The sequence below is a fragment of the Lithobates pipiens genome, unplaced genomic scaffold, assembly GCF_037356315.1.
Source record: "Lithobates pipiens isolate NorthernLeopardFrog02 unplaced genomic scaffold, aLitPip1_a1.2 Scaffold_66, whole genome shotgun sequence".
NCBI classification, from domain to species: domain Eukaryota; kingdom Metazoa; phylum Chordata; class Amphibia; order Anura; family Ranidae; genus Lithobates; species Lithobates pipiens.
In genome coordinates this window covers 1399073-1413883 of record NW_027507888.1, presented here as the reverse complement: position 1 = coordinate 1413883, position 14811 = coordinate 1399073, and the positions used below count along the sequence as shown (strand labels likewise).

At 47.0% G+C, this 14811-nt stretch overlaps 1 long non-coding RNA gene across 1 annotated transcript in view; it reads left to right on the top strand.

Moving 5' to 3' along the window:
• Positions 1 to 6267: 6267 nt before the first annotated feature.
• The window catches only part of LOC143958951 (uncharacterized), a 51291-nt gene continuing 42747 nt past the window's right edge, over positions 6268 to 14811 (top strand). Inside the window, exon 1 of the long non-coding RNA XR_013270161.1 lies at positions 6268 to 6377. This is a non-coding gene — a long non-coding RNA (uncharacterized LOC143958951). The remainder of the gene's footprint in view (positions 6378 to 14811) is intronic.

The window sequence follows — 14811 nt, the reverse complement described above, 5'->3', positions numbered from 1 at the left end:
GGTCCCAGTAGCTGCCTTCGCTCCTCAATGGTCCCAGTAGCTGCCTTCGCTCCTCAATGGTCCCAGTAGCTGCCTTCGCTCCTCAATGGTCCCAGTAGCTGCCTTCGCTCCTCATTGGTCCCAGTAGCTGCCTTCGCTCCTCAATGGTCCCAGTAGCTGCCTTCGCTCCTCAATGGTCCCAGTAGCTGCCTTCGCTCCTCAATGGTCCCAGTAGCTGCCTTCGCTCCTCAATGGTCCCAGTAGCTGCCTTTTTTCCTCATGGTCCCAGTAGCTGCCTTTTTTTCCTCATGGTCCCAGTAGCTGCCTTTTTTCCTCATGGTCCCAGTAGCTGCCTTTTTTCCTCATGGTCCCAGTAGCTGCCTTTTTTCCTCATGGTCCCAGTAGCTGCCTTTTTTCCTCATGGTCCCAGTAGCTGCCTTTTTTCCTCATGGTCCCAGTAGCTGCCTTTTTTCCTCATGGTCCCAGTAGCTGCCTTTTTTCCTCATGGTCCCAGTAGCTGCCTTTTTTCCTCATGGTCCCAGTAGCTGCCTTTTTTCCTCATGGTCCCAGTAGCTGCCTTTTTTCCTCATGGTCCCAGTAGCTGCCTTTTTTCCTCATGGTGCCAGTAGCTGCCTTTTTTTCTCATGGTCCCAGTAGCTGCCTTTTTTCCTCATGGTCCCAGTAGCTGCCTTTTTTCCTCATGGTCCCAGTAGCTGCCTTTTTTCCTCATGGTCCCAGTAGCTGCCTTTTTTCCTCATGGTCCCAGTAGCTGCCTTCGCTCCTCAATGGTCCCAGTAGCTGCCTTCGCTCCTCAATGGTCCCAGTAGCTGCCTTCGCTCCTCAATGGTCCCAGTAGCTGCCTTCGCTCCTCAATGGTCCCAGTAGCTGCCTTCGCTCCTCAATGGTCCCAGTAGCTGCCTTTGCTCCTCAATGGTCCCAGTAGCTGCCTTCGCTCCTCATGGTCCCAGTAGCTGCCTTCGCTCCTCATGGTCCCAGTAGCTGCCTTCGCTCCTCATGGTCCCAGTAGCTGCCTTCGCTCCTCATGGTCCCAGTAGCTGCCTTCGCTCCTCATGGTCCCAGTAGCTGCCTTCGCTCCTCATGGTCCCAGTAGCTGCCTTCGCTCCTCATGGTCCCAGTAGCTGCCTTCGCTCCTCATGGTCCCAGTAGCTGCCTTTGCGACTCCCGGGTCTCAGTATCCGCCTCGCGACTCCCGGGTCTCAGTATCCGCCTCGCGACTCACGGATTTCAGTATCTGCCTCGCGACTCACGGATCTCAGTAGCCGCCTCGCCCCTAACGGGTCTCCAGTAGCCGCATCACTGGTCCCAGTAGCCGCCTTGCGCCTCACGGGTCCCAGTAGCCGCCTCGCGCCTCACGGGTCCCAGCAGCCGCCTCGCGCCTCACGGATCTCCAGTAGCTGCCTCACGGGTCCCAGTAGCCGCCTCGCGCCTCACGGGTCCCAGTAGCCGCTTCGCGCCTCAGGCTCCCAGCAGCCGCCTCGCGCCTCACTGGTCCCAGCAGCAACCTCGCGCCTCACTGGTCCCAGCAGCCGCCTCGCGTCTCACTTGTCCCAGCAGCCGCCTCGCACCTCACTGGTCCCAGCAGCCGCCTCGCGCCTCACTGGTCCCAGCAGCCGCCTCGCGCCTCACTGGTCCCAGCATCCGCCTCGCGCCTCACTGGTCCCAGCATCCGCCTCGCGCCTCACTGGTCCCAGCAGCTGCCTTCGCTCCTCTCGGTGCCAGCAGCTGCCTTCGCTCCTCTCGGTGCCAGCAGCCGCCTTCGCTCCTCTCGGTGCCAGCAGCCGCCTCCGCTCCTCTCGGTGCCAGCAGCCGCCTCCGCTCCTCTCGGTGCCAGCAGCCGCCTCCGCTCCTCTCGGTGCCAGCAGCCGCCTCCGCTCCTCTCGGTGCCAGCAGCCGCCTCCGCTCCTCTCGGGTCCCAGCAGCCGCCTCCGCTCCTCTCGGGTCCCAGCAGCAGCCGCCTCCGCTCCTCTCGGGTCCCAGCAGCCGCCGCCTCCGCTCCTCTCGGGTCCCAGCAGCCGCCGCCTCCGCTCCTCTCGGGTCCCAGCAGCCGCCGCCTCCGCTCCTCTCGGGTCCCAGCAGCCGCCGCCTCCGCTCCTCTCGGGTCCCAGCAGCCGCCGCCTCCGCTCCTCTCGGGTCCCAGCAGCCGCCGCCTCCGGCCTATGTTTCGGTGCATCCCAAAATGAAATATTTACAAAAGTGTGTGTGGATATATCTATATAAATCAGATATCCTAAAGAATAAAATGGCAGTTGTTGCATTATTTTGTGATCAATTCATGTTTTTTTATTTAATTTTTTTCATACAGCCATAAAAGACCATCCAGAAAAGCATACTGTAATAGAGAAATAGAGTGCTACCCCGAACCACTCCGATTTCTGGGCCCCTAAAATGAATAGCAATGTCAAATTCTTCCAATACCAGCAAGATTGTAGTCTGTGGTTTACTAATCCCAATCGTTGCAATATTTTGTCACGCTGTCTTTGGGCAGCAGTCTTTCAAATGTTCCCAAAAATTACTTCAACTAATTAAAAAAATAAACTAAAGTTGGCACTTTTTTTTTTTGTACAAAGTAAAATGTTGCGCCGAGTATCGTGATCTTTATTCGAAGCAAACTATTTAAATTTAATTTTATCCAGAATCGTGCTTAACTATATTATGCTTTAAAAGTTAAGACTATTTTTCACATTTTGTTCTTTATTCATTAAAGGTATTTACACTGTTTAACCAGTTGCCGACCGCCGCACGCCGCACGCCGATGTACGTCGGTAGAATGGCACGGGCAGGCATAAGGACATACATGTACGTCCCTTGCCTCCCGTGGGTCGGGGGCCCGATCGGGCCCCCGCCCGGTGCCTGCGGCGGTCGGTTTTCGTCCGGGAGCGATCCGGGACGAGGGGGCGGCCATTCATTCATGGCCACCCCCTCGCGATCGCTCCCGACGAATAGAAATCCCCGGTGACATCACTTCCTCTCCTGTAATGTAAACACAGGAGAGGAAGTGATGTATTCTCTCCTCCGTGTCGGTATTTTTCGTTCCGACACGGAGGAGAGCGGATCGGTGAGTTGCACCAACACTCTACACACACAGTAGAACATGCCAGGCACACTCACACCCCCCCTTTACCCCCCGATCACCCCCCCAATTACCCCTGCCCCCCAGTCACAGTGACACCAATGTCATTTTTTTTTTTTTTTTTGCATTGGTGTCATTTGTGACTGTAATAACTGTTAGGGCAGTTAGAGTTAGCCCCCTTTAGTTCTAATGTACCCCCCTAACCCCCCCAATAAAGGTTTAACCCCGTGATCACCCCCCGTCGCCAGTGTCACTAAGGCTGGGTTCACATTGCAGCGGTTTATGAGAACGAATGTGATTCGCACCGCACTGCAGTGCAAATCACATCCGATCTCTGTGCGATTCGAGTTCAGCCATTCGCCGCACCCGCCGCACCTGCCGCACCCGCCGCAAATTCGCACGGGACCCTTTTTTTGGCCCGCAGCAGAATCGGATCGCATGGGTGTTCACACCATGCGATCCGAGTTTGCAGATCGCACTGCGATATGCGAACTGATCTGGGGGTGTCAGTAACATTTCACTGACACTCCCAGCAGTTCGCATAGGGCAGTGTGAACTGCCGCCGGGAGGCATGCGATGCGGGAACCCGCCGCGCATTCGTGGCGTTCCCGCATCGCTCCAGTGTGAACCCAGCCTAATAAGCGATCGTTTTTCTGATCGCTGTATTAGTGTCACAGGTGACGCTAGTTAGGCAGGTAGGTATTTAGGTTCGCTGCAGCTTTTTATAGCGCCAGGGACCCCCATATACTACCGCATAAAGCCCCCTAATTGCCCCCTAGTTAACCCTTTCACCAGTGATCACCATATAACTGTTACAGGTGACGCTGGTTGGTTAGTTATTTTTTTATAGTTTCAGGGCACCCGCCATTTATTACCTAGTCTCACTAGTGTACCCCTAAATTTAGGGGTGTCTACTTTCCAAAATGGGGTCATTTGGGGGGGGTTTGTGCCATCTTGGCATTTTATGGCCTTCAAAACTGTAACGCCCTTAGAAAGCCTGAAGGCGGTGCTTGGTTTTCGGGGCCCCGTACGCGGCTAGGCTCCCAAAAAGTCCCACATATGTGGTATCCCCGTACTCAGGAGAAGCAGCAGAATTTATTTTGGGGTGTCATTTCACATATGCCCATGGCATGCGTGAGCAATATATCATTTAGTGACAACTTTGTGAAAAAAAAAAAAAAAAAAAGTTTGTAATTTTCCCGCAACTTGTGGCAAAATATAAAATATTTCATGGACTCAACATGCCTCTCAGCAAATAGCTTGGGGTGTCTACTTTCTAAAATGGGGTCATTTGTGGGGGTTTTGTGCCATCTTGGCATTTTATGGCCTTCAAAACTGTAATAGGTAGTGAGAAGTGAACTCAAAAATTTACGCCCTTAGAAAGCCTGAAGGCGGTGCTTGGTTTTCGGGGCCCCGTACGCGGCTAGGCTCCCAAAAAGTCCCACATATGTGGTATCCCCGTACTCAGGAGAAGCAGCAGAATTTATTTTGGGGTGTCATTTCACATATGCCCATGGCATGCATGAGCAATATATCATTTAGTGACAACTTTGTTAAAAAAAAAAAAAAAAAGTTTGTAATTTTCCCGCAACTTGTGGCAAAATATAAAATATTCCATGAACTCAACATGCCTCTCAGCAAATAGCTTGGGGTGTCTACTTTCTAAAATGGGGTCATTTGTGGGGGTTTTGTGCCATCTTGGCATTTTATGGCCTTCAAAACTGTAATAGGTAGTGAGAAGTGAACTCAAAAATTTACGCCCTTAGAAAGCCTGAAGGCGGTGCTTGGTTTTCGGTGCCCCGTACGCGGCTAGGCTCCCAAAAAGTCCCACATATGTGGTATCCCCATACTCAGGAGAAGCAGCAGAATTTATTTTGGGGTGTCATTTCACATACGCCCATAGCATGTGTGAGCAATATATCATTTAGTGATAACTTTGTGTAAAAAAAAAAAAAAAAATTTTTTTTTTGTCATTATTCAATCGCTTGAGGCAAAAAAATAAAATATTCAATGGGCTCAACATGCCTCTTATCAATTTCCTTAGGGGGTCTACTTTCCAAAATGGGGTCATTTGGGGGGGTTTTGTACTGCCCTGCCATTTTAGCACCTCAAGAAATGAGATAGGCAGTCGTAAACTAAAAGCTGCGTAAATTCCAGAAAACGTACCTTAGTTTGTAGATGTGACAACTTTTGCGCAAACCAATAAATATACAATTATTGACTTTTTTTTTACCAAAGACATGTGGCTGAATACATTTTGGCCTAAATGTATGACTAAAATTGAGTTTATTGGATTTTTCTAATAACAAAAAGTAGAAAATATCATTTTTTTTCAAAATTTGCGGTCTTTTTACGTTTATATCGCAAAAAATAAAAATCGCAGAGGCAATCAAATACCATCAAAAGAAAGCTCTATTTGTGGGAAGAAAAGGACGCAAATTTTGTTTGGGTACAACATTGCATGACCGCGCAATTACCAGTTAAAGCAGCGCAGTGCCAAAGTGTAAAAAGACCTCTGGTCATTTACCAGCAAAATGGTCCGGTCTGAAAGTGGTTAAGTACAGTGAGATCATGAGGTTTTGAGCTGATTGTTGCAGTATGTCAATTTTGTTTTGCACTACTTTTTATGTTCATAATATAGTTGGGCTACATACAGTTCATAAAGCATACACAATGGACGAATCTTTTATTGAAGGTAATATATTTGGATGAATTTGGAACAAGCAAACTATTCATAATTCAATAAAAGCTGTTGAACTGCATAAAATGGGGGTGTTTGGAAAGACATAGTAATTTTAAGTAAGCTGGGCATGCTGAGAATGCGCACTGTGTAATGGTTGATCAACTAAGGGACAAGGTAGACGCAGCAGAGACTGAGTATGATTAACACGTTGCGCATCATGCCTTCAATAAAGACAACTTGGTGTTTTTTTGTTAAAAAGAATAAGATTGGAGCAGAAAAAAGTGACCAGTCTTACATTTGTGTGCCCTTTATAGCCAGAATGGCAAATTTCTTGTTCAAGAGATAGTTTGTAAGGTTACACTTCCTGTTGTACAGCACTTTGTTCACTGCAGAATTCCAATACACTCCTTGAAACACCCACCATAACTTTAGGACCCACCCACATCAACTCTCAGAACTGCTAAGCTACTCCCTAAGCCTGCCCTGAAACTACAGAGGCTCAAAGCATGAATGGGACATGTAGTATCAGGACTGGTAAAGGAAGGAAATAGGAAGTCAGAACCTGGAAATTCAGCCAGGAGCAGGAGGGACATCAGGCACAGAAACCTGTTACAGCTAAAGGAGGTAAGATGCAGATAAATTGACTGAGGTTTTGACTCATTTTTATGCACAATGCTTCTGTTTTGTGGGAGGAAAAGATGTTCTACATAAGCCACAGACCATTTTGCTGGCCAAAGACCACTTTTTGCAATTGGGTACTGCGTCGCATTAACTTGCAATTGCACATTTGTGCGACTTGGCTCCCAAATTGACTTTTTTTTGACAATTTTTCTTTTTTCTCCCCACAAATAGAACTTTCTTTTCGTGGTGTTCAGTCCTGCGGTTTTTATTTTTTGCACTATAAACAAAAAAGAGCGACAATTTTGAAAACGCATTTTCTACTTTTTGCTATATCCCCCAAAAATGTGTAAACATTTTTTTTTCCCTCCAGTTTAGGCCGATGCGTAGTGTTCTACATAATTTTGGTAAAATTCGCAGTAAGCGATTGGTTTGTGCAAAAATTTGTGTTTACAAAAAGGATAGCTTTCTGGCTTTTTTTAAAAAGATAAAGGAGTGATGCGCGGTACTATGACAGGAAATTGGCCTAGGAGGCTAAAATTCTATAGGCACTAAGATTGTGAGTGATATATATATTCCCGTATAAAGTAAGAGAAGGTATATAAAAAGTTGTGCGTATTTTATGAGGGGGTGGTTGAAGACTCTCACCACTATAGCATAATGATGTTCAGAGTAAGAGACAAATGTAATAAATTAGCATAAAAAAAGGAAAGAATCACAATACTTAGAACTAGTGATCCCTAATGCGATTTGTTAAAACTGACAGAATCGCATAAAGTGCCTCTTTCTGGCTTTTTTTTTTTTTTTTTACTAGTAATGGATCAGCGATTTTTATTGTGACTGCGACATTATGGCGGACCCATTTTACATTTTTGACAGATTTGGGACCATTGTCATTTATACAGCAATCATTGCTATAAAAATGCACTGATTCCTGTGTAAATTACACTGGCAGTGTAGGTGTTAAGTGTGTCCCAGGGGTGTGTTGCTATCTGTGGGTGGCGTGGCTGTGTTTTACGCATAACTGATCTCTGCTCCAATCACAGGGAGCAGAGATCAGTGTCACTGTTGCTAGGCAGAAAAAGGAGATGCTTGTTTACTTTAGCATCTCCTGTGAGACGATCGTGGTTATCCCTGCAGTGATCGAATCTGCGGAACCCGCGATTGGACTCGAGGTTACATAGTTACATAGTTAGGTTGAAAAAAGACACAAGTCCATCCAGTTCAACCAAAAAAAAAATATATATATATATACACATACATACATACATACATATATACATATACCAGCCCATATACCCAATTCTATACCCACAGTTGATCCAGAGGAAGGCAAAAAAAACCCAGCAGAGCATGATCCAATTTGCTAAAGCAGGGGAAAAAATTCCTTCCTGATCCCCCGAGAGGCAATCGGATTTTCCCCGGATCAACTTTACCTATAAATTTATATTACCTACACTTAGGAAATAATCCAGGCCTTTCTTAAAGCAATCCACTGAGCTGGCCATAACCACCTCTGCAGGGAGTCTATTCCACATTTTTACAGCTCTTACCGTGAAGAAACCTTTCCGTATTTGGAGATGAAATCTCTTCTCCTCTAGACGTAAAGAGTGCCCCCTTGTCCTCTTTGTTGACTTTAAAGTGAATAACTCGACACCAAGTTCCCTATATGGACCCCTTATATATTTGTACATGTTGATCAAATCCCCCCCCCCTTAATCTCCTCTTATCAAGAGTGAATAAATTCAGTTCCTCTAATCTTGCCTCATAGCTGAGTTGCTCCATGCCTCTTATCAGTTTGGTTGCCCTTCTCTGCACTTTCTCCAGTTCCCTGATATCCTTTTTGAGAACTGGTGCCCAAAACTGAACGGCATATTCCAGATGAGGTCTTACTAATGATTTGAACAGGGGCAAAATGATCTCTCTCTCTCTGGAGTACATACCTCTCTTAATACAGGAAAGGACTTTGCTCGCTTTGGAAACCGCAGCTTTGCATTGCATGCTATTATTGAGCTTATGATCTACCAAAACCCCCAGATCCTTCTCCACTATGGATTCCCCCAGTTGTACTCCCCCTAGCGTGTATGATGCATGCATATTCTTAGCCCCCAAGTGCATAACCTTACATTTCTCAACATTAAACCTCATCTGCCACATAGTCGCCCAATTAGACAGAGCATTGAGGTCTGCTTGTAAATTGGCGACATCCTGTAAGGACATTATTGCACCGCATAGCTTGGTGTCATCTGCAAAGACGGAAATGTTACTCTTGATCCCAGACCCAATATCATTTATAAAGATATTAAAAAGTAAGGGTCCCAGCACTGAACCTTGGGGTACACCACTCATAACCTTAGACCATTCAGAGTAAGAATCATTAACCACTACTCTCTGAATTCTGTCTTTTAGCCAGTTTTCTATCCCGACAAGGTGGCATGGTGGCAAATTTAAAGGGATGTACCTGCACTTCTATTTGTCTATCTGTGCCATTCTGCTGACTTATATCGGCGTGCATTGGTCGGGAAGTGGTTAAAGTAATAGTAAAGCCTTGTGGTCTTCCCCTGCTCTGCAAAACCATTACACAGAGCAGCCCTAATCTTCCTCTTGTGCCCAATGCTGGTGCTCCTAGGCCCCTCCCTCCTGCTGGGTCCCCTCACAGCAAGCAGCTTGCTTTGTGGGGCTCCCAAACAGGCGCTCCGTTTTTGTTGCTGTGTCTATTCACACATGGAGGCTTGGCTCGCTGGCTGTGATTGACAGCAGTGGGGGCCAGTGGCTCCCACTGCTGGCAAAAACCAGTCGGGAGTGAGGAGTCCCCAGAGAATCAAGGATCTCATGGACATCACTGTATTGCAAGGGTGCTCGGGTAAGAATTAATGGGGGCTGCTGCACACAGTTTTTACGTTCATGCATAGCCACTTTTGCGATACTAAAGTCCTTCTATTTAAAATGGAGAGGTGCTAAACGTCTTATACTTTCCTGCTCTGTGGTTGGCTCCTTACATTGTTCTGTGATCAGCAGTTTCCAAAGGATTACCAATTGTCTGCTGCATTCCTGGGGGCACGCAGTGGGCCATGTTCTGGGTTGTCAATGGAATCCATCCAACCGTGCAAAAGCCCACGAGACAGGGCACAACTTCTAGTCGACTTGGTGCCTGAGATTTGTCGAACCCTGTACTAGCAGATTAGATACTGTCAAATTGAAACGCAGTAGGACATGTAATTATTGAAAAGTAGATTGTAGGTCAATGATTGTAAAGGCATTTCTTTTAAATTTAAAATAAGAGGATATGTTTGCCTGCTCTGTTCAATGATATTGCACAGAGGGGGCCCCTTACCTGGAGATCCTTGCTGGTGCTGTCCACTCCTCCTTTCCTCAAAAAGCCATGTGCTGAAAGGGCATCTGTGTGGGTGTGCCCTCAGTCTAGGCTTTGTGCATCCCTAGTCTCGCACATTGGGGCTTGGCCACACCTCCCGCTCCCTTTTCACAGGATTTGACTGACAGCAGCAGGAGCCTAGAGCTGATTTTTAAGAACTGCAGCATAAAGCCAAACTCTGGTTGAGGAAACAATGTATATATACAATGGATGGTGGTATGGGTTATAGTATATAGTGCGAGATTAGAGTCCATACAAATGTCCTTTGAGCTGTTAAGCTCTGTGTGAGGAAACAGTCTATACAGACAGGGCAGCCTTGCAGGGGAAGCCGAAGCAAACTCCAAACATGTAGAGAAATCAAACAGGCACCTCTTCGTTAAGACTGTGTAGTTTTAATAGACAAAATGCGTTAAAAACACTCATTGAGGTTTCATTACTAAAATGGCGACGTGTTCCTGAGCATGTGCACTAGGGGGGTGTCTGTAGTGCATGCTCCTTTCTCAAGCTTTGCACTTCCCTGTAATCAACCAGCTGCTCTCCAAGCCTCTCTTTGGACTCTGCACACATGCTGGAAGATTCCTGCTGGTCAGGATGCCGGCTATGAGAAGGATTCACAGGACATCACCCCCTCTGCTGGAAGCTGTGACGGAGATTGGTCTAACTGGACTATCCTGTGCCTGAGTAATGAAACCTAAATGTGAATGTTAATGCACTTTGTCTATTCTGTTCCCATCACTTTAACCAGTTGCCGACCGCCGCACGCCGATGTACGTCGGCAGAATGGCACGGGCAGGCATAAGGGCTTACATGTACGTCCCTTGCCTCCCGCGGGTCGGGGGCCCGATCGGGCCCCCGCCCGGTGCCTGCGGCGGTCGATTTTCGTCCGGGAGCGATCCGGGACGAGGGGGCGGCCATTCATTTATGGCCACCCCCTCGCGATCGCTCCCGACGAATAGAAATACCCCGTGACATCACTTCCTCTCCTGTAATGTAAACACGGGAGAGGAAGTGATGTATTCTCTCCTCCGTGTCGGTATTTTTCGTTCCGACACGGAGGAGAGCGGATCGGTGAGTTGCACCAACACTCTACACACACACAGTAGAACATGCCAGGCACACTCACACCCCCCCTTTACCCCCCGATCACCCCCCCAATTACCCCTGCCCCCCAGTCACAGTGACACCAATGTCATTTTTTTTTTTTTTTTTTTTTTTTTTTTTTTTGCATTGGTGTCATTTGTGACTGTAATAACTGTTAGGGCAGTTAGAGTTAGCCCCCTTTAGTTCTAATGTACCCCCCTAACCCCCCCAATAAAGGTTTAACCCCGTGATCACCCCCCGTCGCCAGTGTCACTAAGGCTGGGTTCACATTGCAGCGGTTTATGAGAACGAATGTGATTCGCACCGCACTGCAGTGCAAATCACATCCGATCTCTGTGCGATTCGAGTTCAGCCATTCGCCGCACCCGCCGCACCCGCCGCAAATTCGCACGGGACCCTTTTTTTGGCCCGCAGCAGAATCGGATCGCATGGGTGTTCACACCATGCGATCCGAGTTTGCAGATCGCACTGCGATATGCGAACTGATCTGGGGGTGTCAGTAACATTTCACTGACACTCCCAGCAGTTCGCATAGGGCAGTGTGAACTGCCGCCGGGAGGCATGCGGGAACCCGCCGCGGATTCGCGGCGTTTCCGCATCGCTCCAGTGTGAACCCAGCCTAATAAGCGATCATTTTTCTGATCGCCGTATTAGTGTCACAGGTGACGCTAGTTAGGCGGGTAGGTATTTAGGTTCGCCGCAGCTTTTTATAGCGCCAGGGACCCCCATATACTACCGCATAAAGCCCCCTGATTGCCCCCTAGTTAACCCTTTCACCAGTGATCACCATATAACTGTTACAGGTGACGCTGGTTGGTTAGTTATTTTTTTATAGTTTCAGGGCACCCGTCATTTATTACCTAATAAAGGTTTAACCCCCTGATCACCCGGCGGGTGTCATTTGTGACTAATAACTGTTAGGGCAGTTAGGGTTAGCCCCCTTTAGTTCTAAGGTACCCCCCTAACCCCCCCAATAAAGGTTTAACCCCGTGATCACCCCCCGTCGCCAGTGTCACTAAGGCTGGGTTCACATTGCAGCGGTTTATGAGAATGGATGTGATTCGCACTGCAGTGCAAATCACATCCGATCTCTGTGCGATTCGAGTTCAGCCATTCGCCACACCCGCCGCAAATTCGCACGGGACCCTTTTTTTGGCCCGCAGCAGAATCGGATCGCATGGGTGTTCACACCATGCGATCCGAGTTTGCAGATCGCACTGCGATATGCGAACTGATCTGGGGGTGTCAGTAACATTTCACTGACACTCCCAGCAGTTCGCATAGGGCAGTGTGAACTGCCGCCGGGAGGCATGCGATGCGGGAACCCGCCGCGCATTCGTGGCGTTCCCGCATCGCTCCAGTGTGAACCCAGCCTAATAAGCGATCGTTTTTCTGATCGCTGTATTAGTGTCACAGGTGACGCTAGTTAGGCAGGTAGGTATTTAGGTTCGCCGCAGCTTTTTATAGCGCCAGGGACCCCCATATACTACCGCATAAAGCCCCCTGATTGCCCCCTAGTTAACCCTTTCACCAGTGATCACCATATAACTGTTACAGGTGACGCTGGTTGGTTAGTTATTTTTTTATAGTTTCAGGGCACCCGCCATTTATTACCTAGTCTCACTAGTGTACCCCTAAATTTAGGGCTGTCTACTTTCCAAAATGGGGTCATTTGGGGGGGGTTTGTGCCATCTTGGCATTTTATGGCCTTCAAAACTGTAACGCCCTTAGAAAGCCTGAAGGCGGTGCTTGGTTTTCGGGGCCCCGTACGCGGCTAGGCTCCCAAAAAGTCCCACATATGTGATATCCCCGTACTCAGGAGAAGCAGCAGAATTTATTTTGGGGTGTCATTTCACATACGCCCATAGCATGTGTGAGCAATATATCATTTAGTGACAACTTTGTGTCATTATTCAATCGCTTGAGGCAAAAAAATAAAATATTCAATGGGCTCAACATGCCTCTTATCAATTTCCTTAGGGGGTCTACTTTCCAAAATGGGGTCATTTGGGGGGGTTTTGTACTGCCCTGCCATTTTAGCACCTCAAGAAATGAGATAGGCAGTCGTAAACTAAAAGCTGCGTAAATTCCAGAAAACGTACCTTAGTTTGTAGATGTGACAACTTTTGCGCAAACCAATAAATATACAATTATTGACTTTTTTTTTTTTACCAAAGACATGTGGCTGAATACATTTTGGCCTAAATGTATGACTAAAATTGAGTTTATTGGATTTTTCTAATAACAAAAAGTAGAAAATATCATTTTTTTTCAAAATTTGCGGTCTTTTTACGTTTATATCGCAAAAAATAAAAATCGCAGAGGCAATCAAATACCATCAAAAGAAAGCTCTATTTGTGGGAAGAAAAGGACGAAAATTTTGTTTGGGTACAACATTGCATGACCGCGCAATTACCAGTTAAAGCAGCGCAGTGCCAAAGTGTAAAAAGACCTCTGGTCATTTACCAGCAAAATGGTCCGGTCTGAAAGTGGTTAAGGTAAGTAGCGCACTTACCACACACAGAATCTCACAGGGGTATAACTTGCTCATAGGAATCTATTCTGCAGAGAGGCTGCTGCTCAGGTCACATCTGTCCATTTACCCTTTTGCCTGTTAACCACATGAACTTCCAGGAGAAACGCTGCTCCACTACTGGATGGACCACTGCCACTCCAAACAGCCAACCAGTCTCTCAAATACCATACAAATTGAGAAGATGACTTGGTGCAATATATAGGGACTTGATTATAAAAGCAGAACCAAAAGGCCAGCCAAATACTTGCATGCCTGCCACTGCTCACCAGGACACAGCAGCAAGCATTTGTGTGATGATGGGATGAAATGCGTAGAGTGGGGTGGAGTATACAGATGTCAGATGCGCGCTGCTGTCTCCTGGGGAACAGTGGTGTACATGTAGGTATATTTGGCTTGCCTTTTGAGTGGTCTTGTTTTTTGTTCTGTTTTTATATTCAAGCCCTTATATAATGCATTGCACTATCTGAGCCTTTTTCTAAATTTGCATGGTCTTTTGAGTGCTCTTGTTTTGGTCTTGTATACATGTGCAGTCACTTTTATTATGGTAAATTATTCATACTAATTGAAGTTGCTTTATTGTTCACACAGTATAATGCATGGATATAAGCCTTGGCATTTATTTTCTCAAACTGACTTAGGCTGGGCATAGATCGGTTGTTTTTATGAAGTAATGGATTTTTTTATCCACACAAGTGGTGTGTATAGAGGAATCCTCCCTTCTGGGCTATTGTATTCTGCCAGTAGGAGGACTGCACTATCAAAATACACTAGTCAGCACTGCAGCCCGCTGATTGAGTAGTGTTTTCAATAATCCTGTTCAGCTAAAGTCGATCCCTAGGTTGGCTGTAAGTGAACGACCATAAATTGTAATTCAGAAGGTTCCTGCAGTTACCTGAATTTTTGATCGGTCTATAGCAGTGATGGCAAACCTTGGCACCCCAGATGTTTTGGAATGAAATTTCCCATGATGCTCATGCACTCTGCAGTGTAGCTGAGCATCATGGGAAATGTAGTTCCAAAACATCTGGGGTGCCAAGGTTCGCCATCACTGGTCTATAGTCATACTATCTGGTTTGCTCTGCTGTTAAATCAATCTGATAAGTCCATATGTAGCTTTGGATTTTTAAAGTCCTTTTCTTAAAGGGCTTGATGTGTTTTTTTTTTTTTTTTTTTTTTTGTATAAATTGGTCAGTGTCTGTTTCACAAGGTTGTTTGCTTGTAAGCTGAATCTTGTTTGGTATAATGTATTTGGCAACAGTCTCTGCATTTCACTAGGATGACAAAGCTGCTTATGCAGAAATGCACTTGGTCAGTGTTGTCACCTTAAGGCCCCTTTCACACTGACGTCCCGTTCAGGCCCGCCTGTCAGTTTTTCCATAGAACGTCTGATGTCAGCGGTGACACGTCCGCTGACATCCGACCCGCTCCGA